We start from the raw sequence: 25217 nt of genomic DNA, 5'->3' as shown, positions 1-25217 counted from the left end.
CACCAGGAAGCATGGTTTACCTGCAGTGGTTTGAGGTCAGCTTTGCAGAGAACCCAGGATGCTGCTTTCCCCAAGAGAGGGGAGGATGAAGAAAAGAGTAAGGGCCAGACATACTCTTTCATTCATGCAGACTAAAACCGGAAACAATACCCTCAACCTTCTGCTACTTGTCCATTAAGGAGCCTGAGGTTTAGACCAGCTGTTGTGCAGCCACCACAGGGCCGATAGAGAACGTATCGAGCCTCCTGTGGGTCACGTCCTACAGGTAGTGGCCTGTGAAGGTCGTTTGACGCTTCCAGACCCCAGCTTGTAGAACCTGCGTCACTGAGTGATTTCTCTTGAATGCCAGGGACGTAGCGATGCCTCTGATATCGTGTGCTCTAGGGCGACGTGACGGAGGAGGGTCTGGATTCAGGGAATGGTGGATGACCCTATGAATCCATGCTGAGATGGTGTTCTTAGTGACCCTCCTCTTCGTCCTTCCTGTGCTCACAAACAATGCTTGCACTTGAGGACGAACTGCAGCTGTTCTCTTAAGATAGAGCCTTAGACTCCTTACTGGGCATAGTAGGAGATGGTCTGGGTCATCTGTTACAGAACGGAGACTCGAAATCCGGAAGGAGTCAAACCGTGGGTCCGGAATCCCAGGATTTTGAGTCTTAGCCACAAACTCAGGGACGAACCTGAACGTTACCTCCCCCCATCCCCTTGAATGGGCGACGTCGTACGAGAGACCATGAAGTTCACTGACTCTCTTGGCTGAGGCCAATGCGAGTAGGAACACCGTCTTCCAAGTCAGGTGACGATCAGAAGCCTGGCGTAATGGTTCGAACGGAGGTCTCTTAAGAGACCTGAGGACTCGAACCTCGTTCCATGGAGGAGGTCTCACTTCCGACTGAGGGCAGGTAAGCTCGTAGCTTCGTATGAGTAGAGAAAGTTCCAGCGAGGAGGAAATGTCTATTCCTTTCAGCCTGAAGGCAAGGCTTAAGGCTGAGCGATAGCCTTTCACTGCCGAGACTGGAAGGCGCATTTCTTCCCGCAAATACACAAGAAGCTCCGCTATTGCTGGAATAGTGGCATCAAGGGGAGAGATACCCCTTCCACGACACCAACCTCAGAAGACTCTCCACTTCGCCTGGTAGACCCCTTTGGATGACTTTCGCAGGTGCCGAGACATCCTTTCCGCAACTTGTTGCAAAAAGCCGCTCTCTGTGAGGAGATGCTGGATAGTCTCCAGGCGTGAAGTCGAAGCGATGCTACGGCTTTGTGGAAGATGTTACAGTGTGGTTGCTTGAGTAGCTCTTGTCGCGGAGGAAGTTCTCTCGGGAGTTCCGTCAGGAGCTGCAGAAGGTCTGGGAACCACTCTGCATGATGCCATAGTGGAGCTATTAAGGTCATTGACAGGTTGACCGATATTCTGGTCTTGTTGAGCACCCTTCTCATCAGACAGAACAGTGGGAAGGCGTAAACGTCGATGTTGTCCCACCATTGTGTCCCACCATTGTTGGAGGGCATCTTGCCAGAGTGCCTTGGGGTCCGGGACTTGGGAACAGTACAGCGGAATCTTGAAGTTCACGGCTGTCGCGAACAGGTCCACAATCGGGGAACCCCACAAAGTCAGGACTTTGTTGGCTACTAGAGGATCCAAAGACCACTCGGTACTCACTATCTGCCATGCTCTGCTCAGACTGTCGGCAAGCACATTCCTTTTGCCCGGAATGAAGCGAGCCGAAAGTGGAATCGAGTGGACTTCGGTCCATCTCAGTATCTCTACTGCAAGATGGGATAGCTGTTGTGAAAAGGTACCTCCCTGCTTGTTGATGTAAGCCACTACCGTGGTGTTGTCGCTCATCACCACCACGGAGTAACCCACCAGGGTCTGTTGGAACTGTTGAAGTGCCCGATATACTTCCTTCATCTCTAGCAGATTTATGTGGAGGCACTTTTCTGATTCTGACCAAAGGCCTGAGATCCTGTGGTTCAGAACGTGGGCCCCCACCCTTCTTTTGAAACGTCCGAGAACAGCATCAAATCCAGGGGGAGGACGAGAAGATCCACTTCCTTTCGGAGGTTTTCGTCTGTCACCCACCACTAAAGGTCCGTCCGTTCCGCAGGACACATAGGGACCAGAATGTCCGGGGAATCGTGGCCTTGATTCCACCGGGACTTGAACCGCCATTGCAGGGATTTCATCCTGAGGCGGCCGTTTGGAACTAGACGGGCCAAGGAGGAAAGGTGACCTAGGAGACGTAACCACGATTGGGTTGGAAGCTCTTATTGTCTGAGGAAAGGATCTGCGACCCTCCTCACCCTTGCTATCCTGTCGTCTGATGGAAAGGCTTTGTGGAGATTGGTGTCCAATATCATGCCTAGATATACTAGTCGTTGAAATGGAAGCAGAAAAAACTTCTCGAGATTTACCATGATCCCTAAATCTTGGCAAAGTCCCAGAAGCTTGTCTCGGTGTCGAAGAAGGGTCGATTCCGAGTCTGCCAGGATCAGCCAGTTGTCCAGATAACGGAGAAGACGGATGCCAATCCTGTGTGCCCACGAAGAGATCAGGGTGAACACTCTAGTGAATACCTGGGGTGCTGTGGAGAGACCGAAACACAGCACCTTGAACTGGTAGATCTTGTTGTCTAGGTTAAATCTTAAGTGTCTGCTGTCTCCATGCTGAACGGAGTTTGTTTGACAAACTTGTTCAGAGCTGAGAGGTCGATGACTGGTCTCCAGCCTCCAGGCGCCTTCTTTACAAGAAAGAGTTGACTGAAGAAGCCTGGGGACCCGTCAACGACCTCCTGGAGAGCATCCTCCTTCAGCATGGTTTCTACTTCTGCCCGTAGGGCTAGCCCCTTTGCCGATCCCATGGCATAGGAGCTCAACGACACTGGATTAGCTGTCAGGGGAGGAAGAGATGTTATGAACGGGACGCGATATCCCTGACTGATCACAGAGATCGTTCAGGAATCGGCCCCGAGTTGCTGCCACCAGAATGCGCAACTTTGCAGGCATCCCCCCCACTCGTGGACATGCAGGGGGATTGCCAATCCTAGCGTTTGCGGCCTCGGCCGCTCCCTCTAGGATTCTTGCCTCCCCTGGAGGACTTTCTGCCCTTCTTGTCTTTGACAGGAAAGGGCTGCTGCTTGGACACCGTCGTCTTTGCTGCCACTGCCGGTTTCGTGGTCTTGGACTGGCGAGGTTGTTGAGGTGCTGGAGGTTTGTAGGGCTTTGTTGTAAGAGCCTTTTGGAGAAGAGAATCATGGTTCGATTTTCTCCACCTCTCAACTGCCTGTTCCATATCCTTGGGCTCAAACAAACTCTTTCCCAGGAGGGAAGAGTGTCTGAGCTTGCAGACATCCACGGCTGGGACCTTCGAGTGGAACCTCTCGGCCACCGCATCACGTCGCTTCAGGATCAAGTTTGCCCACAAGTTCGAGACTTGGTGGGCCAGAAACTCAATGGTGCGTGTGCCCGAAAGGAGGAAGGTCTCCAGGGCCTTCCTGGTGCTCTCCTTGGACAGATCCTCGGATCGCAGCAGGATGCCCAGAGACCCCAGCCAGACATCCAGCCACGAAGTGGCCTGCATGGCACACTTTGCGACCTTCTCCTGACTCAGGATCTCTGTTGCCGAAAATGTCACTTGCCGGCTAGAGAGCTCTCAAGAGAGAGACCCCTGGAAAGCTCTTCCACAGAGTGGTGGAGTGGAAGAGCTAAACAAGACTCCTCCATGATCTCAAAATACCTCCTCTGTTGAACACGAGGAGGTGGGAGGAGCTTGTTGCCAGCAGTGGAACGGATGGAGGAGGCGAGCTCGGAGAGCTGGCCCTCAACCTTATCCCTGGCACTTTTCACCCCTTGGGACCAAGGCAAAGCCGCACTGGCCTTAATGGGTTTCTGAGTGCCAAAGACTCGGTCCAGGACCGTGTCCTTGCCCTCACGAAGGGCGATCTCAGGGTCCTTGAACCCGTTGAGATGCCTCATCAAAGTCAAGACTTGCCAGAAGGCATGCTCTGACTCTTGCTGCTCACCTTCTGGTGAACTGGCAGCAAAGTCTCCTGTCCCCAGATGCTCTACTTGGAGGGACACGTGGACGTTCTCCTGGGGTCTCGCTGGCTCTGGTCGAATCCTGGAAGAAGACTTCGGGATAGTCTTCGAGTCCTTCGGTTCCCTTCTAGGAGGGATGCAGGACTCCAGCAACGAAGTCTGAGGGCTCTTCTCTGCCCCAACACTGGACGATTCTCCTACTCGCGGTGGGGTTTCTCCCATTGGTGCGGTAGAAAGCTTCATCCACAGGAGAAGGAGAGAACGTCTGTGGGGGGGAAAGGAGCCTTCCTTACGGACTTCTTAGGAGCCAGTTTGACCCTGGGAGAAGTCACCACAATCTCTACTCCTCTCTTCCTCTTCAGTGGGGTAGGAGCTGCCATTGGTTTGAGACCCTAATCAGCGAAGGCAGGCTTAACAGCCTGGACGACAGCTCTGATAAGGGACCCAAACAATGGCTGCTTACTGACAGACGCAGTGTCAGAGACTCCCGCTGGAGGGAAGGGGATCAGGCGATCCTTCGGAGTAGATACCACAGGGCCTGCCTGAAAAGGAAGGGAAGAAGATTGGTGCCTAGACCTCTCTGAAGACCTCCCCTCTTCCTGTGAACGCGCTGTTCTGCGCTTGCCGGGGGGGGGGGGGGGGGGGGGGGGGCATGAAGAAGACGACCTGACTGTTCTCGCTCCTGAAGACTCGCTAGCAAGCTCGCGTTGCGAAACCCGGAGGGAATCGCGCTTGGGCTGGCGCTCGCGCGATAGAACAGTCCCAGGTTCGCACGCGGGCGAACGTTCGCGCACGTATGCGTGCGCGTGAGCGAGTGTTGGCGACCGCCTGTGCGGGTGCGCAGGAGATCGCTGGCGTGCAGGTGCGCGATCTGGAGAAGACAAATGGAGCGCAGGACCAGCAGGCGTAGAAGCGCGTGAAGGAGACTGCCCGTGGGCGCGTAGTATCCCGTCCACCTCTGGAAGTGCGCATGGTAGGAGCTGGAATCTGTGCGCGCGATGGCGCGAAGGTGACTGCGCGCGATGGCGCGCAGGCGAGGATTGACGAGAGGGCGAGTTCCAAGGGCACGCAGGTAATCGTTGGCGAGAAGGCGAAGGATAAGACTTCTTCCCTACGCCCAGATCCGAAGATCGTGGGCGCACAGGGGAAGTTCGCTGGCGAGCTGGAGATCGTGGGTGCGCAAGAGATCGTGGGCGCGCGTGGCGCGTTTCAGGATCAGGGCGCGCTGATGTGCGCTGGCGAGGAGGAGATCGCTGGCGTACAGGAGATCGCTGACGCGCAGGAGAGCGCTTGTGCGCAGGTGAGCGCTGGCGAGCAGGAGAGCACTGACATGTCGACTCTGCCATAGGAGATCGCTGGCGCGTTGTTTCCGGCACAGGATGACTCTCAGCAACAACAGGAACAGGAGATCGTGGGCGCACAGGTGAAACCTGGCACTTAAGGGACTTGCTCACACTGTGAGACAAGCCATTTTGCCCCGAAGGGACCGGTGCCCGTTGGATAACGGGGTGCGTGGGGGCCCACTGTGCATCAGCTGCCACGAACGGTGAAGGAGGATCAGCAAGTCTGGCAGGCGTAGGAGATCGCGAACGATCTGCAGAGAGGTCCAGTGATGCGGCTGCAACGGTCAAATCACGTCGAGGAGGATCCTCTGAGGGGGATGGCGAGGGGGAGGAGCCGAAGAGGCGTCTCCTAACTCCCTTGTGGGGAGAAGGAAGACCTCTGGGAGCAGGAACACCATCGTCGGTCCTACGAAGAGGAGTCTCTGTCAGTGAACTCCCCTGAGGGGGAGAATCACCTGCAGGAGAGACCGTTGGACTCAGCTCCTCCCTCGAAGGATGTTCGGAGGGGGGAACTGAGCCTTCAGCAACATCAGCACCCAAAGCAGGGTTTGACCCGACCCGTAGGAAGCCTCTGCCACAACAACGTTGACGATAGACAGAGGGTCAACCTCCGCTATCACCGGCGACTGTTTGACAGCTGCGCCCAACTGGATCAAGTCAAATAGGGCTTACCTGGAGGGCGAACTCTTAAGCCCCAAGGAAGCCCAAAGCTGCAATAAATCATCATTATACACACAAACAGATAAATCCTCCCCCGGAGGAGGAGGAGGAGCTGGCTCGCTATGGGAGGCAACTCCCTCTCCCGAACCCCAAGGTCGGTCAACAAAAGAACGGCCTACGCTACCACTCGACGGCCTCTCATGAGAGACCGATCGAGCGGGAGCTTCGGAGGAGGTTCGGGCAACGGAAAAAGAGTCCTTGGAATTTTCCTTCTTCAAGGAAACCCTTGAAGGAGAAAGATCCCGCTTAGACTTCTTCTTCCGTCGCCGGGAAAACCTCTCCCACTGGGAGGTAGACCATTCCCTGCACTCACTGCACACTTTATCTCTATCACACCGTTGACCTCTGCAGAACGGACTCAAGGTGTGAGGGTCCGTCTCGAACGCCGACATATAAGTCCCACAAGGGCGGTCGGGTAAATCAGGGCACTTCCGCATGATAAAGAGAGAGGCCAACTTCCAAACACACAACTGAAAGAAAAAGCAAAAAAGATTAAGGCTGTCAATATGCGAGGGTGAGAGCAGACATGTCTGACCATCACCCGAGCCAAAAGCGAAGTGAATCAGTTCACCGGTGTGTGAGGGGGGAGGGGTAGCTAGCTATCCCTCCCCTACCCCCTCGCTAACTAGCGAGGGGGTAGTTAACCCTCGTTAAAAATCTAATGGCGCGTCATCCAGCTACACCGAAAGTAATACCCTATTTAAATAGCGTGGTTTGTATTTTGGTTATGGAATAATTAAGATCTAAATCCTCCCCCGGGGGAGGAGGAGGAGCTGCCTCGCTATGGGAGGCAACTCCCTCCTCCGAACCCCAAGATAGGGCAACAGAACTATGGCCTACGCTACCACTCGACAGTTTCTCGGAAGAAACCGATCGAGCGGGAGCTTCGGAGGAGGTTTGGGCAACGGAAGAAGAGCCCTTGGGATTTTCTCCTTTCAAAGAAACCTTCGAAGGAGAAATATCCCGTTTGGACTTCTTCTTCCGTCGCCGAGAAAACCTCTCCCACTGGGAGGTAGACCATTCCCTACACTCACCACACTTATTAGTTCTATCACACCGCTGGCCCCTAGAATAAGGACAAAGGGTGTGAGGGTCCGTATCGACCGCCGACATAAACGTGCCACAAGGGCGGTCGGGTAATCCAGGACACTTTCGCATGATAGCAGAGGCCAATTTCAAACACACCTGTAAAAGGAAAAGCAAAAAGCATTAAATGGCTGTCAGAAAGGCGAGGGTGAAAGCGGACACATCCGACTACCACCCGAGCTGAGAGCAAAGTGAGCTCAAGCACAGGTGTGTGTGAGGGGGGGTAGCAAGCTACCCTCCCTAACCCCCGCTAACTAGCGGTGGGGTAGTAAACCCTCGTTAAAATTCTAATGGCTCGTCATTTCAACTACGCCGAAAGTAATAACCCCGATTAAATAGCGTGGTTTGTATGTCAGTTACGGAACAAAAGCCTTTTCTTCTCTATACATTACCTTCTTGGATGTATAATAAACCGATGAAAAAATATGACATTCGGAGATAATTTGTATTTTTCCTAACCATACAAACCTTAGCTATTTACATACGGTTTACTTTCGGCGTAGCTGAAGTGATGAGCCATTAGATTTTAACGAGGGTTAAACTAACCCCGCGCTAGTTAGCACGGGGGTAGGGGAGGGGTAGCTAGCTACCCCTCCCCCTCCACACACCGGTGAGCTGCCTCATTTCACTTAGAGGTAGGACTTGACTTGGGGGACAGGGCTGGCGGGCAAATATGTGTAAATAGCTAAGGTTTGTATGGTTAGGAAAAATACAAATTATCTCCGAATTTGTCATTTATTCCGTAACCGAAATACAAACCTCGCTATTTACATAGGGTGACTTACCCTTAGGCAGGGTGGAAAGTCCCCAGCCTTACTGGCTTTGGCATACCCGGGGACTCAGAATCTGAGTGCGCAGCACTTCGAGAAAAAGAATCCCTGCGCCTCGCAAGTTTCTTGCTACACAAGAAACGAGCGGCCTACATAAGATGTGTGTGGAGAAATGAAGGGTTGGGGGACGCGACAGTATTGTACTTAATACTAGGAACACAAGGAAGCATGGTTTACCTGCAGATGTTTGAGGTCAGCTATGCAGAGACACAGGATGCTGCATTCCCCAAGAGAGGGGAGGATGAAGAAAGAAGTAAGGGCCAGACATACTCTTTCATTCACGCAGACTAAACCCGGGTAACAGTGCCCTCAACCTTCTGCTACTTGTCCATTAAGGAGCCTGAGGTTAGACCAGCTGTTGTGCAGCCACCAACGGGCCGATAGAAAAAGTATCGACGCTCCTGTGGGTCACGTCTTGCAGGTAGTGGGCCGTGAAGGTCGTCTGACGCTTCCAGATTCCAGCTTGTAGAACCTGCGTCACAGAGAAATTTCTCTTGAAGGCTAGGGACGTGGCGATGCCCCTGACATCATGTGCCCTAGGGCGACGTGACGGAGGAGGGTCTGGATTCAAGGCATGATGGATGGTCCGTCGAATCCAGGCTGAGATGGTATTCTTGGTGACCCTCCTCTTCGTCCTACCCGTGCTCACAAACAGGGCTAGCACGTGGGGACGGACTGCAGCTGTTCTCTTCAGATAACGTCTCAGACTTCTTACTGGGCAGAGTAGCAGGTGATCTGGGTCATATGTTACGGAACGAAGACTCACAACCCTGAAGGAGTCGAACCGTGGGTCCGGCACTCCGGGGTTCTGAGTCTTGGCAACAAACTCAGGGACGAACTTGAACGTTACCTCCCCCCCTTCCCCTTGAATGGGCGATGTCGTATGAGAGACCATGAAGTTCACTGACTCGCTTGGCCGAAGCCAGAGCGAGCAGGAATACCGTCTTCCAAGTCAGGTGTTGGTCAGAGGCCTGGCGTAATGGTTCGAACGGAGGTCTCTTCAGAGCCCTGAGGACCCGAACCACGTTCCATGGAGGCGGTCTCACTTCCGACTGAGGGCAGGTAAGCTCGTAGCTACGTATGAGTAAGGAAAGTTCCAGCGAGGGGGAAATGTCTACAGTATTCCTTTCAGCCTGAAGCGATAGCCTTTCACCGCCGAGACCGAAAGGCGCATTTCCTCCCGCAAATAAACGAGGAACTCCGCTATTGCTGGAATAGAGGCATCGAGGGGAGAGATACCCCTCCCACGACACCAACCACAGAAGACTCTCCACTTCGCCTGGTAGACCCCTGCTGATGACTTTCGCAGGTGTCGAGACATCCTAATTGCAACTTGTTGCGAAAAGCCTCTCTCAGTGAGGAGACCCTGGATAGTCTCCAGGCGTGATGCCGAAGCGATGCTACGGCTTTGTGGAAGATGTTGCAATGTGGTTGTCTGAGTAGCTCGTGTCGTGGGGGAAGCTCTCTCGGGGGTTGCGTCAGGAGCTGCAGAAGGTCCGGAAACCACTCTGCATGATGCCATAGCGGAGCTATTAAGGTCATCGACAGGTTGACCAATAGTCTGGTCTTGTTGAGCACCCTTCTCATCAGACAGAACGGTGGGAAGGCGTAGACGTCGATGTTGTCCCACCGTTGTTGGAAGGCATCTTGCCAGAGTGCTTTGGGGTCCGGGACTGGGGAGCAGTACAGCAGCAACTTGAAATTCAAGGCTGGCGCGAACAGGTCCATTGTCGGAGAACCCCACAAAGTCAGGACTTTGTTGGCTACCTGAGGATCCAAAGACCACTCGGTACTCACTATCTGCGAAGCTCTGCTCAGATTGTCGGCGAGTACATTCCTTTTCCCAGGAATGAAGCGAGCTGATAGACGTATCGAGTGGACTTCGGTCCATCTTAGTATCTCTACTGCAAGATGGGATAGCTGTTGTGAAAAGGTACCTCCCTGCTTGTTGATATAAGCCACTACTGTGGTGTTGTCACTCATCAACACCACAGAGTGGCCCGCCAGGGTCTGTTGGAACTGTTGAAGGGCCAGGGAAACGGCCTTCATCTCTAGCAGGTTGATGTAGAGGTACTTTTCTGATTCTGACCATAGGCCTGAGGCCCTCTGGTTCAGAACGTGGGCCCCCCACCCTTCTTTTGACGCGTCCGAAAACAGCATCAAATCAGGGGGAAGGACGAGAAGATCCACTCCCTTTCGAATGTTGTCGTCGGTCAGCCACCACTGCAGGTCCGTCCGTTCCGCAGGTCCTATCGAGACCAGGAAGTCCGGGGAATCGATGCCTTGATCCCACCGGGACTTGAGCCGCCACTGCAGGGATCTCATCCTGAGGCGGCCGTTGGGAACCAGACGGGCCAAGGAGGCTAGGTGACCTAAAAGACGTAATCACGATTGGGCTGGAAGATCTTCTCGACTGAGGAAAGGCTTTGCAACCCTCCTCACCCTTGCTATCCTGTCGTCAGATGGAAAGGCTCTGTGGAGATCGGTGTCTAATATCATGCCTAGATATACCAGTCGTTGTGTTGGGAGCAGAGAGGACTTCTCGAGATTTATCATGATCCCTGGATCTTGGCAAATTCCCAGAAGCCTGTCTCGGTGTCGAAGAAGGATCGACTCCGAGTCTGCTAGGATCAGCCAGTCGTCCAGATAACGGAGGAGACGGATGCCGTTCCTGTGTGCCCACGAAGATATCAGTGTGAACACTCTGGTGAACACCTGAGGTGCTGTGGAGAGACCGAAACACAACACCTTGAACTGGTAGATCTTGTTGTCTAGGATGAAACGTAGGTACTTCCTGGAAGACGGATGGATTGGGATCTGGAAGTACGCGTCCTTCAGATCCAGTGTGCACATGAAGTCTTGCGGTCTCACTGCTGTCTGCTGTCTCCATGCTGAATGAAGTTTGCTTGACAAACTTGGTCAGGGCTGAGAGCTCGATGACGGGTCTCCAGCCTCCAGACGCCTTCTTTACAAGAAAGAGTCGACTGAAGAAGCCTGGGGAGCCGTCCACGACCTCTTGGAGAGCATCCTTCTTGAGCATGGTCTCGACTTCTGCACGAAGGGCTAGCCCCTTTGCCGATCCCGTGGCTTAGGAGCTCAACGACACTGGATTCGCTGTCAGGGGAGGTTGAGATGAAATGAACGGGACAAGATATCCTTGTCCGACCACAGAGGTCGTCCAGGAATCGGCCCTTAGTTGCTGCCACCTGAGCACGCAACTTTGTAGGCATCCCCCCACAGGTGGACACGCAGGGGGATTGCCAATCCTAGCGCTTGCGGCCTCGGCAGCTCCTTCTAGAATTTTTGCCTCCCCTGGAGGACTTTCTGCCCCTCTTGTCTTTGACAGGAAAGGGCTGCGGTTTAGACACCTTGGTCTTAGCTGCCAGAGCCTGCTTCGGTGTCCTGCGAGGCTGCTGTTGTTGTTGAGGAGCTGGAGGCTTGTTGGGCCGAGATGTAAGGGCCTTCTGGAGGAGCGAATCGTGACTCGTCTTCCTCCACCTCTCAGCTGTCCGTTCTATGTCCTTGGGCTCAAACAGGTTTCCTCCAAGGATGGAGGAATGTCTGAGCTTGCCGACATCCAAAGCGGAGACCTTCGGGTGGAACCTCTCGGTCACCGTATCACGACGCTTGAGAATCGAGTTAGCCCAAAGGTTATTGACCTGGTGAGCTAAAAACTCGATAGAGTGCGTGCCCGAGAGGAGGAAGGTCTCCAGGGCCTTCCTATTGCTCTCCTTGGACAAGTCCTCAGAGCGCAATAGGATGCCCAGAGACCCTAGCCAGACATTCAGCCACGAAGTGGCCTGCATTGCACACTTTGCGACCTTCTCCTGGCTCAGGACCACCGACGCCGTGAATGTCACCTGTCGGGCGTTGAGTTTCTCTACAGAGAGACCCCTGGTGAGCACTTCCACGGAGTGGTGGAAGGGAAGAGCTAAACAAGGCTCCTCCATGATCACGAAGTACCTCCTCTGCTGCACGCGAGGAGGGGGGAGGAGCTTGTTCCCGGCAGAAGAACTGCTGGAGGAGGCGAGCTCGGAAAGCTGGCCCTCGACCTTGTCCCTGGCGCTCTTCATCCCCTGGGACCAGGGCAGGGCTGCACTGGTCTTGGGGGGCTTCTGAATGCCATAAACCTGGTCCAGGACCGTATCCTAGCCTTCGCAAGGGGCGGTCTCGGGGTCCTTGAAACTATTGAGTTGCCTCATTAGTCCAAGGACCTGCCAGAAGGCGTGTTCCGATTCGCGCTGCTCTCCTCCTTGTGGACTAGCAGCTAAGTCTCCTGTCCCCATTGGCTCTTCATGGGGGGACACGCGGACGTTCTACCGGGGAAGGGTTGGCTCTGGACGAAACCTTGACAATGATTTGGGTGACGTCTTGTAGTCCTTGGGCTCCCTCCTGGGAGGGATACAGGACTCCAGCAAAGAGGTCTGGAAGGTCCCTCCTATACGAGACGTTTCTCTTCCTTGAGGTGGGGTTCCTCCCATTGATGCCGTGGGAGAGTGTCTCACCTCACTGGATTCTCCCGAGGACGGGAAAGGTTCGTCCACAGGAGAAGGAGAAAACGTCTGCGAGGGGGAAGGGGCCTTCCAGACGGACCTCTTGGGAGCCAGCTTAACCCTGGGAGAAGTTACCGCGAAATCCACTCCTCTCCTCTTCAGCGGGGGTGAGGGAGCCTTTGGTTTCAGTCCCAGATCAGCGAGGGCTGGCTTCATAGCCTGCACCACCGCTTTCATCAGGGAACCGAACCAAGGCTGGCGGCTGACTGACGCAGTGTCACCGATCCCCGCTGGAGGGAAGGGGATCGGTTGATCCTTCGGAGTGGATACTACAGGGCCTGCCTGGAAAGAAGAAAGGGAAGATGAATGTTGTCCGGACCTCTGGGTGCATGCTCGGCGCTTCCGCGATGGTGATCGCAAGGACGATCTGGAAGTACGCAGCCCCGGTACCTCGCAAGGCTGGGGGCGCTGCGAAACCCGGTGGGAATCGCACTGGGGGTCGAGCTGGCGCTCGCGCGATAGCAGAATCGCTGGCACATTGGGCGCGCATCAGGAACTGGGCGTGCAGTAGTGCGCTGACACCCCGGAGGTTGACGGCGCTCAGGAGACTGTTGACGCGTAGGGCGCGCAGCCGGGGCTGAAGTGCGCGTGCGCGCAGGCGAGCGCTGGCGAGCAGGTGAAAGCTGGCGAGCAGGAGAGCGCTGACGAATAGGGGCGCGTTGGCGATCAAGAGAGCGCTGGCGAGAAGAGTCTGACGACTCATCTGCCGTAGAGCGCTTGCGCGCAGGAGGGCGCTGACGAGCAGGAAAGCGCTGGCGAGCAGGTGAGCGCTGGCGAGCAGGAGAGAGTTGGCGAGCAGGAGAGCGCTGGCGATCAGGAGAGCGATGACGAGAAGACTCTGACGACTCATCTGCCGTAGAGCGCTTGCGTGCAGGAGGGCGCTGACGAGCAGGAGAGCGCTGGCACGCAGGAGAGCACTGGCAAGCAGGAGATCGCTAGCGAGCAGGAGATCGCTGGCGAGCAGGAGAGCACTGACGAGCAGTCGGGCGCTGGCGATCAGGAGAGCGGTGGCGCTTGTGAGATAAGCCCTTCCGCCCCGAAGGGGCCGGTGCTTGCGTAGGCAAGGAATATCTGGCAGGCGCAGGAGATTGTGAACGATCTGCAGAGAGGTCCAGAGGAGTTACTGCTACGGTCTGCTCCCGACGAGAAGAGTCCTTCACAGGGGACGACGAGAATGACGACCCGAAGAGGAGGCGCCTCTTGACTCCCTCGTAAGGAGAAGGAAGGCCTCGGCGATGAAGAGGAGGGCGAGCATTACGGCGAAGACGACCTCGAGGCAGGGTATCAGCAACGTCGGTCCTCCGAAGAGGAGTCTCTGTTAGTGCACTCCCCCGAGGGGGAGCAACACTCGCAGGAGAGACCGTTGGACCCAACTTCCCCCTCGAAGGATATTCGGAGGGGGAACCTGGGCCTTCAGCAACATCAGCAGTAGGGGTTTGACCCGACCCGTCGGACGCCTCTGCCACAACAACGTTGTCAATAGCCAGGGGGTCTACCTCTGGTATTACCGGTGACTGTTGGACAGCTTCCCCCAACTGGATCAGATCAAACAGGGCTTCCTTGGAGAGCGAGCCCTTAAGCCCCAAGGAAGCCCAAAGCTGGAAAAGATCATCGTTAGACAGTTTGGTCGTAATCTACAAAATCAATAATATCCTCCCCCGGAGGAGGAGGGGAGCTGCCTCGCTATGGGAGGCAACGCCCTCTCCCGCACCCCGAGTTTGGGAAACAAAAGAAGGGCCTACGGTACCACTCGGCGGCCTCTCACGAGAGATCGAACGAGTGGGAGTTTCGGAGGAGGTTCGGGCAATGGAAGAAGAGTCCTTGGAGCCTTCCTTCCCGTGGGCAGTCCCTGGGGAAGAACAGTCTCGCTTAGAACTCTTCTTACGCCGCCGGGCAAACCTCTCCCACTGGAAGGTAGGCCACTCCCGACATTCCATACACAGATTATCACTATCACACCGTTGGCCTCGACACTGTGGACAAAGGGTGTGAGGGTCTGTCTCGACCGCCGACATGAATGTTCCACAGGGGCGATCGGGAAGTGCAGGGCATTTCCGCATGGTGGAAGCAAAGGTAGAGGCCAACTTCAAACACACACACACTGATAGAAAAAGAAAAACAGATTAAGGCTGTCAAATACGCGAGGACGGGACAGAAACGTCTGTACATCGTCCGAGCCAAAAGTGAAGTGAGGCAGCTCACCGGTGTGTGGAGGGGGGGAGGGGTAGCTAGCTACCCCTCCCCTACCCCCGTGCTAACTAGCGCAGGAGTAGTTTAACCCTCGTTAAAATCTAATGGCTCGTCATTTCAGCTACGCCGAAAGTAAACCCTATGTAAATAGCGTGGTTTGTATTTTGGTTACGGAATAGATGCTAATTATCTATATCCTATACTAACGGTATATTTTTCCATTTATTTGTTGACATTCTACGGGTCGGTTGTAGTCGCTCCCGTTCGTTCGTTTGTTCATAGCAGTTTTCGACCGACGCATAAACTCCTCCCACCTGCGCATAAACTTTGCCTCCACCAATAGGATTACTTCTTCTCTTATAGCCCCTCTCCATTTTCCCCCTACTGTACGTCATTTTACCCGCCACATTCAAGTATTCTACTTCACCTGGTTTATTCAAGAATTTTACTTGATTCAGTACAACTATACCATTCCTTTTATGTAATACCCACGTATATATATTTTGGTTGACCCAAGGATTACACGTTTTATTATCCAATATCTTATAAAATCACCTCATTTTATATTCCCATTAAATATTATTTATTATACACTCCATTTTATCTTTCTATATTACTTTTATACATTTTGTTATTACCTTGTCACACACAGATTTCATATAAATACTTGCTCTCGACAAGTTTCCCATTCTAGTTCATTCATGTTTAATCTCAAAACTCCGTTGTTTTTCTGTTAACCAGTCACGAACCCATACGTATGGAAAGTTTGCACAGGAGGGTTAATGTTTCCCAACCCCCACCTTCCAACAAACCCTTTTCCGTGGAAACCTTTTTCCAAGTCAGGTCTTTGCTAGTTCAAGTGAGGTCTTTTTGCGTATTTCATGATGGAAGTTATATTAACTTGTAACGACTGCAGTATTCCATACTTAAAAGCATTTCGGTGAATTCTTTGATACGTCATCCAATGTTGGTAATTTTCTTAAATCTCATAATGTAATAGCCCAATGTTTACAGTGTCCCAAGTGCCGTTCGTGTCATCATACAGGAAAGATATTCACGTCTATTACTGCAATACTGAAACTAAGATAGCTAAGACATTTTACTTGTCAGTTGTAGTCGCTCTCGTTCGTTCGTTTGTACATAGCAGGTGTCGACCTTCTGCGCATAAACCCTGCCTCCCTGCGCTTAGACTCCTCCTCCACCCATAGGATTTCTTCTTCGCTAGCCGTGAAATGTAACTATTCGACTTCACCTGGTTTATTCAAGTATTTGCCTTGATCCAGTACAACTATACCATTCCTTTTGTGTAATACCCTCGTACAGTATACATATTACGTTTGACTCAAAAACTACTCGTTTTATTATCCGATATCTTATAAAATCACCCCATTTTATATTCCCATTAAATCTTATTCATCATACGCTCCATTTTATCTTGCTATATTACTTTTATACATTTTGGACAAGTTTCCCATTCTAGTTCATTCATGTTTACTTTCTAGACTCCGTTGCTTTTCCGTTAACCAATCACGAACACATACGTATGGAAAGTTTGTACCGGGGGGGGGTGCTAATATTTCCCAACCCCCACCTTCCAACAAACCCTTTCCCATGGAAACATTTGTCCAAGTCCAATTTTTGTTAGTTCAAGTGACGTCTTTTTTGCATATTTTACGATGGAAGTCTTAGAAAACTTGTAACGACTGCCGTAATCCATACTTGAAAGTATTTTGGTGAATTTTAATGTTGATAATTTTCTTAAATCTCGTAATGTAATAGCCCAACGTTTACAGTGTTCCAAGTGCAGTACTAAACTAAGACAAAGAGGTTAAGACGTTACAGTCACAACACCCCGGTGACCCACAAGTTTCGTTGTCGTGGTCATAAAAGTAAGTCATTAATTTCTTTAATTTTAATGTGTTAGTTTTACTATTTTGTGAGCGTGCACAGCTCAACATTACCGCTTGCCAGTGCATACGAGATTGATGTTTTATTTTCCTGCGAGCGTAAGCGAGCCGATGTCAGAACAAGAACCATTATATTTAGAATTGCTAATGTTATCGTATCATTGCGTGTTGGGGTAACATTGCTAAAGTTAGCGTGCGCAGCGCAACATTACCACTTGCCAGTACATACGAGCTTGATGCTTTATTTTCCTGCGAGCGTAAGACAGCCAGTGGCGGAACAAGAACCATTATATATAGTGTTGCTAATGTTATGAACTTCTAGGTTAGGTTAGGTGGGTTTGTTAGGTTCTGTACCCTTTTTGTACCTTTTTATATATTGTGTAAAGGGTATATGGAAAAATGCTTTAATATACACATGCTAATATTACCGTACCATTGCAAACGTTAGCAATGACATCGTAACGTTGGTAACGCTGTGTAATATTGGCAACGTTGTTAATGTTAGCGTTAGCAGTACATACATGAGTGAAGTGACACGGAATTTGAATAAGTCATTATATTTAAACATTTTAACACAATATATAAAACAAGACATTATATTTTAAAAATTTTACAGAAAATATATGTTTTCCTGTAGAAAATAATGTGATTTAACCGGTTTTCACCTTCATTTCATCCGTAATAACAGCAAGGAACTTCGTCGAATTAGTTATTCTGTTTGTTTGCAGTTGAAAAGAAGGTCAAATTCAGTCAATTCACGTTATTTACTACAGGAAAACATATATTTTCTGTTTGAAATCAGAATCTGTAAGACAGTAAAACTTTACTGTTTTTGTTTTCGGGTGAGTGAAGTGAGCCCAGAATAAGAGCCATTATATTTCAACATTTTAACAGAAGATATATGTTTTCCTCTAGTAAATAACGTGATTCAACCGGTTTTCACCTTCATTTCAACCGCAACAACAACAACCCGTTCGTCTACTTGAAGTTACCCGAACTGGTTGTTCTGTTTGTTTGCAGTTGAAATGAAGGTCAAATTCGGTTAAATCACCTTATTCACTACAGGAAACCATATTTTCTGTTCGAAATGATACCCTGTAATACAGTAAAAGTTTACCAAAATAAATTATTTTGTAAATCGTACACCTACCTTTATAATATCGTAATTCAGAAAAAGATAAACATTTTCCGCGAAAATAAAATCGATTTGACAGGTAATAAGAATATTTACACCTTTCCCAACTAACTACATACACCCAGAACATATACAGTACTGTATTACACAACTTTCAGCAACCATAAGTTTAAAGGCAAACTTTACATACTTTATCAACACCTACTAACCTTGCGTCTCAATGCTGTGTTTCGATTTTAACCAATAGAGTGGCGCAGACTATAATAAAATAGTTCACTACACAATATTTACAAGACTTCTGCGTTACGTCCTGGTTCCTGGTTCCTGGTTCCTTATTGCTCACTCCGCAAAATAAGTTTGCGGGCACTCTATCTCTTTATAGATAGGTGCAAAGCTTCTAAGCTTATTCTTATTATTAAGTTTATATCATCTGTGCCTTAAATAAATTAATATCATAATGAGGTTCACAGTCTTTACTTTTATTCCCTTATACTTTGAAATTGGATACGATAACACCTTGCTATCATCAGTTTTGGCAACCTGTTGTGGTACTCAGTTTGGGCTTCCTAAACTCTTCTTTTATATTCATTGCCCTATCTATAAATGCAGCCAGATCCCTGCCAGGATTTTTTAGCATACCTAAACTTATTTCTACATTCTTCAGCTGTTCTAACTTTGGGCATAAAAATAAATGTTCGGTGGTGTCTTCTTCCTCTTTGCATAAATCACACAAATTGTCATCATATTTTCCCCTGAAATTTGCTTTTAAGTTGAGCATATTTAATCTTGCTTTCATCACAAGGGATGCCTTATCCAGATACATTTCTCTGATATAAGGCATATGGCCATTTCCTTTAATAAATCTTAATTTTTTCATTATTTTCTTTTTTTCTTCAATAGTTTCTTCTATTTTTTCTATAATTCTTTTCTTGATTTCTTTTTTCAGGGTCCTTTTCCCCCAACTTCTTATTTCTTCCACTTCCATCCCATATTTACTGCAGATTTCTTCTACGCTCTTGCTCCAGCACTTCCCATACGGGTTCTTCAATTGATCCTCAATTATCTCTCTTACTAATCTTTTTTCCTCGGAGTTTATGATGTTATGGAAGAGCATTAACTTCTTATATTCTATTCTGCAGGACACCGGCCATATTCCTGTTTCTGCAAGTATGCCCCAATATGGAGTACTCGCAGGTAGTTCGTACATATTTCTTATTATCTTGTATTGGAGGTTTTCTAGATCTTTCATATCTTTGTCCCTAATTACACTCCAGGTCTCCACGTTGGCAAATATTGTTGGTACAACTACTGTTTCATATATTTTCTTTCTGACTTCCAATGCCATCTTTCCAACTTTTCTCGTATCCCCATATTTTCTTATTTCTTGGGTCATATATGCAACCCTCTGGGTTTTTTTACTGATACTCAATTCTTTGTTTCCCTTCTCTGTATACCATTCACCCAGATACTTATATTCCTTAACTAAACTTACTTTTCCGTTCTTCACTTTTGTTTCAATCTCCACCTCTTTCTCTTTCTTTCTTTTGTTAATTCTTAATACACCCGATTTTTTGGGGTTGGTGTTTATAGTGAACTTCTTTAGGGTCTCTAGGCTATGGCAGTTACTTATGGCACATTCGATACCATCTTTCCTTCCTGAGGGAAACATTATATCATCTACATATACAAGTGATTCAATTTCAATATTTCTTATCAATGTGATATTTTTTCTGCTAATGCTATTAACTTTGTCAGTTGCTATACTGCATAGCTTGGGTCCATATATAGTTCCTTGTCTAACATTTCCTTCAATCGTTATATCTTCTGTTGTACCTGCTGGACAGTTGATGGCTGCTCTACCTTTTTCATTCATTTTTTTAACTATCAATGCTTCTTTCCATCCTATCATTTTTCCCATTTCTTTTATGCAGTCCTTTAGATCTAGCTTATCAAAGCACTTATACGCATCACAGAACCATACGTATGTCGACCCTCCCAAATAGGCGTTATAGTCTATTACTGCATTTAGTGTAAGCAGATGATCGGCCGTAGATCTTCCTTCAATGCCTCCACACTGGAATCGACTCATCTCTTCTTTGAATCTGTCCTTATATTTTTTCATCCTTATTTTCTCGTATATTTTACTAATTATGCTTGTAATAAATAAGCCTCTTTTATTTTCTAGTTCCATTTTATTTCCCTTTTTGTGGATTGAAAGTATCCACATCTCTTCCCACTCTTTAGGGATACATATGCTTTCGTCAATTTCTGTGAGTATCAGCTTCAGGCTTTCTATTATCTCATTCCCCATCATTTTAATCATAACATTGTTCAATCCTTGCCTGTCCATTGTGTATTTGTCTTTCAGGCTTTTTATGATGGCTTCTACTTCTTGATATGTTATTTTTTCTTCCTTGCTGGATCTCACTCTGTCACTTCCTGACAGCCATTTATCAAACATGTTGTTGATTTCTTCTGCCAGGGTCTCTTCTTCACTTAGGGGATTTTCTAGCTTAAATAAATCACTGTAGAATTTCTCATATTCTTTCTTTATTTCTTCAATATCCTCTATTATTTCTCCATCTTTTCCTCTGATTGCTGTACATTTACTGGCATTTTTTCCATCCACTTTCTTCTTGAATTCCCAGAAGGCTGTGCTGTTCATTCCTCCTTTTGCTTTGATTTCTTCTACGTAGGGTATGTATGAAGTCATCGGATCAGATCAGATCAGATTCAGGTTGAGGCTTTTCTTTGTAACGGCGCCTCTGTGTCTTTTAGTTTTGTGTGTTCCTTATTTTCACTAGTTTTTCTCTTTTCATCCACATTTGTTGTAGTACAGTTTTCTTATTTTCAATATTTTCTTCACAAAAAAAAAGGAATTTTTCAACTGTTTGTGCACTATCTTCTTCGTATGGTTGTTGGAGTTCAATTGCTTTTATTCTTATATCACTAAACTGTGGACAATATAACATAAAGTGGTTAGCATTTTCTTCTACACCACATAATACACAGTTTATATTTCCATCTTGGTGTCTGTTTTTTTATATTCAAACCCAACGTGCTTGTCCTTGCTCTGAATAATAAAATTGACGAAAATATGTTGTCATATACTTCCTCCTCCTTGATTTCACTTTTCCAGTTTTTATACAAAATTAGACTCTCCTTGCACTCCATTTCACTCATCTATTTGCTTGTGTCCCATTCTCTTGTTCTCTTCTTTATGTCCTCTTTCGTACATCTCTTGACTTCTCTCATCGCCATCCCACATTCTTCAGCATACTTTTTCACATGCATCCAACACTTTCTCTCTTTTTCTTTCATATTATTGACTATTACTGTTAGTAAGTCCTTCTCTCCCTTATAAATGCTATTAAGGTACCTCAGCTTTCCATCCATTACCTTTGTTTTCATAGCAGATGCTCCTACATCCCCTCTCAAGGCTACAATTGCTGTATTATTTACATCCTTCTACACACTCCATTCTCTATTCTCTGCAACTTTTCTATTTCAGTTTCCGTTAAGTTAATTACATTTGTTCCATATAATATAGAAGGTAGCGCTACACTTTTCCAGTATGTTTTCCCTATCAGTATTTTATTACAAATTTTTTCTATGATTGAATATGTAAGATTAGCTAGCTTTTGCGCCTTAACTATCATTTCATTTTTTTGTGTTTTGAACATATTCCTACTATCATCTACCTTGATACCTAGGTATTTAATATTACTAACTACTCTTATTCCCTCTATCTATGTTATCTGGTTTCTCCTTCATATTATATATAAGTACGCTACTTTTGTCTCTATTTATGTCTAAACCACACTGGTTTCCTATATCTATCACTTTCCTTATGTTCAGTTCAGCATCATCTATATTCTCAGGAAGCACTAGGACATCATCAGCAAAAAATAATACCACTAGCTCTATAATATCATTTTTAAAACCATTACTTTCCTTTTCTACTTGTTTTATAATCTGATAAGTAATTAATTTGAATAATGTTGTAGAGCCAGTACAGCCTTGCTTTATTCCACTACTTACGCTCAATTTTTGTTCTACTCTTCCGTAGAAAGAGTCTCCCACATATACTTCAGCTATAGAGTTAATTATACTAGTATGTACTTCATATTGCTTTAATGTTTCTACCAGCGCTTCCCTTTTTATGGAATCGAAAGCTTTTTTTGAAATCTAAAGAGGCAACTATGAGTTTTTTCTTATTTTTGAAAGTTTCTTCAACCATGTACTGTAAGATGAATATATTATCCTCAATCCTTCCTTCCTCTGTAAATCGCGCTTGACTATCCTCTATGGCAGTATAACTTTTTAGGTGTCCTTCTATTTCATCCTTGATAAAAGCCATGTATATTTCATATGATACATTTGTGAATGCTATTGGTCTCAATTCCTTTGCTGTTGGTTTGTTTTTCTTTTTTAACATTTTTGTTCTGGATTCTTTCCAGCTTTTGGGTTTTTCTTAACTGGCTAGTTCCTCTTTGTAGCAGTTCATTAGCGTATTCTTACATATATCACTTATCATCATAGCTTTGTAATAGTCTGGCTTTAGTCTATCTAGCCCAGCTGCTTTATCTTTCTTTAGGCGTTTTAGGCATTTTTCTAATTTACCTTTATTCATTTCAGCGGCAGGCATGGGTTTAATTATTCCTTTGACATTTAGTACAGCATCATAATGCTCCCTTAGGTGTTCGGGTATACTATATTAATTTACTATTACAATGTCGTTTTCTTTTCTCAAATTATCCAGGTATTCACTCTCCTTCTCGTCATTCCAGATCTCTGTTATTCTATTTTCATGTGTATTGTAGACTGTTTTCCAAAATTTTACCAATTCTTCTTAAGCCTCTTCATCTGATATTCTATTTCCTCTATCTCCATATAATTGTATTGCCTCGCTTTTTATTTCTTTGCTATTTCTTAATTTATGTTTTCCTATAGTTTATTGTTTTTATCATCTCTTATCTCCCTGGTCTTCTTTTTCTCATATAAAGTTATACTATCTTTCACCAGTATTTGTACTTCTTTCTTCTTATGATTGTATTTTTCTTCTAATTCTGTTTTTAACCTAATATCTTTTTCATTTATCTTTTTTCTATTAAGTTCCTTTCTTTCCTTAATCTTTCTCCTTATTTCCTCGGTTACCCAAGGTTGTTCTTTGGTCTTCCCTTCATTTGTTATCCTTCTCCTATATGTTTTAGCCAAATGTTCTTGTTTTATTTCTGCCATTATTATGTTTAGCTCTTCAATGTTTTTTTTACATCCTTCTCCCAATAGATTTCACATATTCGTCTATATATTTTGTGTCATTGCTATAACATGTAATTTCTTCCCACTTCCCTTTATTGAAGTTATTTTCTCTATTTGTTTTAACTTTCAATTCTACTGTTATTAAGTTGTGATCTGATATGTCTAATACTGTTTTATCTTCATCTATTTCCATACATTCAAATTGTTTATATAGCATATTATTTGCAAGAACAAAATCAATAGCATTATGCTGGTCTTGTCTCTTCCACGTGTATAGTCCTGGGCACCTTTCATCTCCATTTAATAGTGTTAGGTTGTGGTTACTCATCCAATCTAGCACCATTTCCCCATTTCTGTCTACTTGTTGGTGCCCCAGAAATCCCACGTGGCCGTTAAAATCCCCCATTCTCCTGCTTTCTGTATTAATCTTTCACATTCTGCTTTCAATTCTTGATCGCTTTTTCTATCTTCTTCTGTATTTCCTGCTGCGAAATATACTAGTATTATCAGAAATACTAAGTTGTAGATTTTGCACTGTGCCATTATTATATCTCTATGTTTTGTATCCATTTCCTCTGCTTCAGTGATATCGTTATTTTTTAAAATTAACATTAACCCACCACCCTTTTTGTCTTTAAAATCCATTTTTTTCTATCTTTACTTAGCTGTATTTTATCTATCTTTTGGTGCGTTTCTGTTAAACAAAATATATGAATTTTAGTTGTGTCCATCTTGATAACATGGCGATGATGATGACATTCGCAACTTCTTCCATTTTAGTAGGAGATCTGGCCCTTTCTTGGAGCCAATGTACTCCCCTGCAAATATGATATAAGATAAAATATTAGATCTAATCAATACATTTAACGAATTTTAGTGTTAGCCTGTTATCAAATATTAACTCATTCACCGAATGTTATGAATACATTTTATTCAAACAATATCCATGCTCCCCCTTTCATTCACATTGTTTTTATAGTGCAATATATACATGTATATATACCACTTTATTAAAACATTTCCATTTAAATATCAGATTTATATCTAAAACAACCTCCTGTGGTTTGTCTATTGCAAAATCGTACATTCGCAACTTATTTTTGACTAGCAAAATTTCCAGGTTCCTCGTTGCTCTCTCAACAACAACACAGAGTGATTGTGGGCACACTACTAGAAGAAGCGTAGTGCGTGCAAATGGCTGCAATCGTCTTCAGAAAATTCATTATCATTAGTTACCTCCTACACAGAGAATAAAGCTTAAATAACTTTATTTCTAATTTCAATGCCCTTTCTATTATACCGGGCGACCTCTTTAGTTGGTGTTTCTAAATTCCCCATTTCTATGTTATTGCTTCTAAATTTTCTTAATTCTCTACAGCCAAACATATTCTCCGTAGTATAACCTACCTCCATGCACAACACACAAAGCCTATCCTTATCATTCCTGTTTTTATATTTTTTTATCATATTCAACTTTTTTTTTATAACTATTACCTCTTCCTTAGCCCTATGTAGTCTGCCATTACTATTCACAAACCCCAGTTTAGTCATCTCTGCTTTCTTTTTTTCTTCCTCTATTATTATTATTATTATTATTATTATTATTATTATTATTATTATTATTATTATTATTATTATTATTATTATTATTATTATTATTATTATTATTATTCTTATTATTATTCTTATTTTTGGAGAATTATGTTTTATCAATTAAATGTTTGAGTGGGAACTTAGTCCAGGAAAGTCTCCCTAGAGTCCCTACGTCAGTTACACAAAGATCAACAGGTGAGGATAATGAGCTCTTACACTCGGGGCACAAACACCCTGCTAATAACTTTACTGCCGCAGGTTACTAACCGTCACGCTTAAATACTAAAGGGGGAAATTTTACTCTGTCCAGAGGCTGGAGAACTCCACATGTGAAAATAAAAGTAATGTATGGCCTACTCTAGCTTTGTCAGGTCTATGGTTATCTTGACTCTTAGGCTCTGCTTCGACTCCGTCCCAGTGACCTCAGTGAGATGCTGGGCTGGAATCTTAAAAAGAAAAAAAAAAAATAAATAAATAAAAAAAAAATGGTAGCAGTGATGTAAAGTAAAGTATATAGTTTAAAGATATGGATCTTTACCTTCAAAGCAGATATT

General features: G+C 46.5%; 1 long non-coding RNA gene across 1 annotated transcript in view; it reads right to left on the bottom strand.

Annotated features, from left to right (window-relative positions):
* Window positions 1-18117, bottom strand: part of LOC137623301 (uncharacterized) — a 47845-nt gene extending 29728 nt beyond the window's left edge. The window contains exon 1 of the long non-coding RNA XR_011040593.1: window positions 18018-18117. This is a non-coding gene — a long non-coding RNA (uncharacterized lncRNA). The remainder of the gene's footprint in view (window positions 1-18017) is intronic.
* Between the last annotated feature and the right edge of the window lie 7100 nt (window positions 18118-25217).

Source organism: Palaemon carinicauda, chromosome 30, assembly GCF_036898095.1.
Source record: "Palaemon carinicauda isolate YSFRI2023 chromosome 30, ASM3689809v2, whole genome shotgun sequence".
NCBI classification, from domain to species: Eukaryota; Metazoa; Arthropoda; class Malacostraca; order Decapoda; family Palaemonidae; genus Palaemon; species Palaemon carinicauda.
The sequence above is the reverse complement of the archived record's forward strand: the minus strand, read 5'-3'. Positions and strand labels throughout refer to the sequence as shown.